Source organism: Austrofundulus limnaeus, unplaced genomic scaffold, assembly GCF_001266775.1.
Source record: "Austrofundulus limnaeus strain Quisiro unplaced genomic scaffold, Austrofundulus_limnaeus-1.0 Scaffold19, whole genome shotgun sequence".
NCBI classification, from domain to species: Eukaryota; Metazoa; Chordata; class Actinopteri; order Cyprinodontiformes; family Rivulidae; genus Austrofundulus; species Austrofundulus limnaeus.
Window position 1 is genome coordinate 1,407,702 of NW_013952421.1, and position 5,434 is coordinate 1,413,135.

At 39.4% G+C, this 5,434-nt stretch overlaps 1 long non-coding RNA gene across 1 annotated transcript in view; it reads left to right on the plus strand.

Moving 5' to 3' along the window:
* Positions 1-2,103, plus strand: part of LOC106514324 (uncharacterized) — a 3,633-nt gene extending 1,530 nt beyond the window's left edge. The window contains exon 2 of the long non-coding RNA XR_001309880.1: positions 626-2,103. This is a non-coding gene — a long non-coding RNA (uncharacterized LOC106514324). The remainder of the gene's footprint in view (positions 1-625) is intronic.
* Positions 2,104-5,434: the final 3,331 nt, after the last annotated feature.

Sequence of the window (5,434 nt, forward strand, 5' to 3'; positions counted from 1 at the left end):
CTCCAAGTCTTAGGTTAATGCACAGGAAATGATCTCAACATCTTCCTGTTCACAAAAAAATAAATAAAAAAACATTCTATAGATAACAAATGATCGGCCTGTCTTAACTTTTATTATGTGCCGGGGAGGTCGTATTTAAAATAGGAGATTAGCTGCTCATCACAATATTGGTGGATTATCAACTACCTGCAATGAAAGCCAGCCCTGTCTGTGGGTCGATAAGAGTTTGACTGCATTTCGAATTAATTTTCTTGAGCTTAGAGAGACGGTCTCCCTATCTTGTTATTGATCAAAGCCTTAATCCATAACCAGGCTCATCCTCTCCCCACGGAATGAGCAGAAAAATATAAAACCATCTCTGCAGGAGACTCTTGACTTTGTTTAAAAAACTGAAACCGACTTATGAAGCGATTAAGACTTGATTATTTAAGGATCCGTTCCCAGACGTTTGTTTCACTTTGCTTTGTATTGATCTCTGTTTTTTTTTTTGTCATCATTTCTTACATTTTTTTAAATGAACATTTATTTAACTCTGTACTCCTTTGCTTTGTTTACATGATGGCAGATTGATTTCTCAGAAAGCGAGTCCACTCCACACCTCAGCTGCTCTGTTTGTCTTTTCCAGCAGAGAGGACCTCCACTGTGGATGAAATTTAGCCACAGCCTCTGACCTTTTGGGTTCAGCGTTTGTCTCCAGTCCAGTGACCACAAACAACTCCTGGATTGCTGTAAATGTCAGTGCAGCGGTGTCCCCGCCCCGTCCCCTGTGAACCACAGAGCTGCACTCAACCCGCACTAACAGGACAATTTCATGAGGGCTCCATTATCAGTTTATACGCTGGGTTTGATAACTCACATTTCCTTCTCATGAAGTCTCCAGAACCTGAGCAGCTCAGACAGCCAAACTGTTTCTGCTYCACTTTCTCAAACTTCCCTTTTTATGCTTCCTTCATGATCATGCCGTTCTACCATCTGTAACAGAATAAAACATTTCAATTTAACAAGAGACACAAAAAGATTTTGGCTGTGAAGCCTTAAAAACAATTTGACCCATTTAGCACACAAAAGAGCTTGCACCATCGATCATAAACGTCGGATATAATAGATTTATGTTCTGAAGACACTGGTTGTAATGCATCCCATTTTGAAGCACTTTGGCTTGCCCTTCCCCCCAGCCATAAACACACACGCACACACTCTCTCTTTTTTTTTTTTCTCCTCCCCGGGCCTCCTGAGGTTGGTGTCTCTGCGTTAGGACTCCATTGTTGCCTACTGCTGGATAATGCCCTTATTAATTGTACCTCTTTGTAAGGTGTCAGCTGTAGCCTCAGATTGAGATGGATGGATCTCTGGAGTCTGCTCCCTGGCCCTCCACAGACTCTCTATCTCTGCTCAGCACACAGACGCAACAGTGAGCGCTGCCACATATGACTAAAAGCTGAGATAAAACAGCCATTTTAATTATTACACACACAAAATAGAAAATGTGTCTAAAAACAAAATAAAACTCTACTTATATTATTTGTATGACGAACTGTTTGCAAATGTTTACCTTTTCTAAGTGAAATATCCATAGCAATGATGGAATATATTATTTTTAAAAAATATTAATATTGATCATTTCACTGTGTTTGCAGCTCTGCTGGTTAATTAGGTGGATTGAAGCCTTTGTGAATTCAACTGCATTAACATCAAATCCTCTCCCTCTCATTAAAGGAAACAGAGTCAGTTTAATTAATTCATATTAATCCCCACTGATGCTCATTTCAGCTTTAATAAAAGTGTGACTGTCTGTGCTCATCCGTTATTTTTTTAAAATCTAAAGGTTTGATCACTTCTAGCATGAAAAACGATCAGAGTTTGAAGAATTTTACAAGTATTTTACTAATCATCTGTGGATTTATTAACTCAAATCTAGATGAGGTAAGAACTGTGTCAAATAATGTGGATTATCAACAATTCTTCTGATGCAAACTGGTTTCAGTGTGAGATATGTATAATAATACTATGTAAATTGCATTTATGATTGAAGTTATCTACATTTTGCCTTCAAAATGTGTGTTTTTATTAATATTTAAAGAAATAAAAACCAGATGTCATGAATTACTGGTCTGCTTTATTTTACCCTCTAAAAAGCTTTTCATCAATGCTTCCTTTTTTCCACGCCCTAAATAAAACCTAGTTAGAAAAAAAGGTTGATTTGAAACCTCTGCAATTATTCCCAGAACAAAAAAAATCAAATGTATTAAAATGAAGCTAAACAGAGTTTTAAAGCATTTCTATAATGTTTTTAAATGATTCACGTCGAACACAAGTACCCTTATTTTGTTTTAAATCATCTAAACAAAGAAAAGTTTCCTTTCTTGCCTCTGCAGCCTTTGTGCTGTTGAGCAGAACTCACAGCTCAACTCCAATTGTCTTAATTCCTGTCTTTTATTCCCTGTTGGCCCTGATCTGTTATAAAAAAAGTTAAGTTTCACTAAAGTTGGAAAGCAGATTCTATTAGTTCTCAGATTGTTTTCATTGTATCCACATTTTTGAGAAGTTTGTAGGAAAATCGTGTTCAACAGAATGTCTTAATCTCTTTCCCAATTAACAAATTCCTCAACAAATTGTAATTCTTTTAAAGCTCTGTATCCACTGTTTGTCTCTGAAACAGTGTGCTGGTTTTACTGGCAGGAAACTGAAGAGGAGGGGGGAAGAAGGAAGGAAGAAAGGAAAAAAAAAAAAAAACAAGTACCAAGAAGAAAATGGAGATCCATTCCCTTCAGATCCCATTTAGAAAGGCCCTGCACATTTTTAAAGTGTCAATTGTTTTTGGCTCTTGAAGTGTAGATGGAATGTTTGAATTTCAGTATTAACTGTAGTGCCTGCTGAGTTAAATTATGGTCCCTGGGCAGTGGGGTGGGAGTAATCAATAAGAATACACGAGGCAGTGTGTAATGTGTCTGCTCCTAGCAGCAGGGACACTGTCCCCCTTACCCTGTCCCCCAGCAGGTTAGATAAATATGATACTGAAACAGGGCACACTGGATTATATGATATCAATGTAGAATCAGGGAAGTGCTATTACACTCCCCTAGCCCACTGTGAGTACTATTGACAAGGTTGTCTTTGAACACGGTGGTGGATTGCTTGCACTCCCTCTCCCCGTTTCCTCTTTTTTCTTTTCTGTTTTTTTCCCCTCTCTGCATAATGCGAACCACAGAAAGACCCACATCTCTAATATTATTATTAAAATATCATTTTTTATGCCTTCATAATTCATAAACCTCATTGCTCTTGTAATATACTGTTGGATTGATGTTTAACGCTCCGCCATGTGATCTTCAAACACTGTCCAAATGGCTTCTTTGTTTCTTTCGTTGTCTTGACCCCATCAAAACGTCCAGCCAATTAGCCGATGTGCAGATGTTGTTGTTGTTGTTTACCAGTTGCTCATGCAGTAACCTCATATCACCGCTTCTGCTCACGCTATTGATCGGCTCCGTGCCGGAAGATCAAACTTGGCACGTCTTAAAGGCCATTATCAATGTCCACTTCAGATAACCTGGTCCAGGTCACAACCCCCCCTACCCCTCTCTCTAAACCTTTTAACCCCCATCCTTCCCCCCAACCCAGCCTTACCAAAAGGCATCTTTATCACGTGTTAAAATGCCAAACAGGGTCAAGAAAGCAGCAAAGGTGAATAAATCTACACTATAAAAAATGAAATGTTGGATTTACTTAACCATGTTATGTTACCTGGTTCCACTTAACTGAGTTGAGTAAATTCAAAGCAATATATCAGTTTTTTTTAGCCAAAGAACATGAGTATGTTGCTTTGAATTTACTCAACTCAGTTAAGTGGAACCAGGTAACATAACATGGTTAAGTAAATCCAACATTTCATTTTTAGAGTGCAGCATGATTGTGAAGCATCGAAAAAAATCTGATGTGTTTCTCAACTTTATTAAGATGGAAATATTCAAAGTTTCCTCAGCCTGGGTGAATTTTGTTGTTTTAAAAGGGGGGAAATGTTTTGATCACTGATTGAAAAACCCTTCAATAGCTTTCGATCCCGACTGCTAGTGTTACTTCAAAATCCTTCTTCTTCTTTTTTTTTCTTTTTTGCAATTTAAGAACCTAAATATTAAAATCTTTCCTCGGCAGCTTCTTTCACACACACACATRCACACAAAAGATTTGGCGCAAGCTCATTTGCATGTRAGGTCTGAGTCAAGCTCCTGATGCAAGTTGTGCAGCATCCCTGTCTCTTAGCAACACTCTTTCACTTGTGATGTCTGTGTTTGAATTGACTGATCCTCTGCACTCATCTTTCACCAGGAAGAGAAAAAAAAATCATAATGAAATGCCACCCGACAACCTGCATCTAACACTGACACTCCCCGCTCCCCTCCCTGGGCATCAGGACTTTACACACACAGAAATTCATCAAAATATTACATTCCTTTAATAACACAATGTAGAAAGGGATGACTCTGTTTCCTCTGATTTTTTTATTTTTTTTTTTGAAACTTTGCTTTTAGAGGCAGTGCAAACATGAAGAATGGTGCCAAGATTAGAGGCAAATGAGCAGGTAATTGGAAACACCTGCAAAACAAAGGGGAGGATGGAGAGGTGGGAAGGTGCAGAGTGATAAAGGAAGGAGGCCTCCGCCCATTTATTGGTGTGGATGGCATTTTAAAGAGAAGGGATTTGGTCTGTTGGAGGGAGGGAAAAGATGACTTTTGTCCTCCTTCATGGTGACAGGATCTTTAGATGCTGCCAAGAGATGTTAATAGAGGGTCACATTTGAGACAAAAGTCTCCATCATTACTTTCACTCGCCTCCAGCCTCTGAGCTGAGCGCTGCTTACAAAAAAGAAGAGATGTGCTCCAAATTACAGTTTTTGCCAAAGGCAGCCAGCCATAAACTATACTGTAATTACCCCTGTGATGAGGATTTCTATCATGTCGGCCACCTTGGTCACAGGCGCTCTTTGCCCAGCCCATTTCAACTTTCTGCGACAGGTCAAATTCAGACTCATCTATCGTCCACTCCTGCACATCCTCCTCTCTCTTTTTATTTTTGTTTGAAGCGGAAGACTTCTTGTTTTTTTTTTTCCTTTTATTGATTTTTTTTCTTTTCTTTTTTTTTCACCCTTCCTTCTCATCGTCAACAACATCCAAATCATGGCAGGTGCTGGGAGGACATTAAAGCTGCTGTTTTCTGCTTCCAAAAGGCGACGGGGGCTTCACGACTGCAGTTCCAGGCGGGTTCTGGCTCTGAGGAGGTCCAGCCGGCCTGAGGAGGAGGAGGAGGAAGAAAGAAGGAAAGAAGGAAGGAGGAAGAGGAGTCTGTGCGCGCGCTGAAAAAAAATAATTCAGCTGTTGTACACAGAGACACATATTTAGCCTTTAACTGGCACAGACCAGCGCGGATTATTATTATT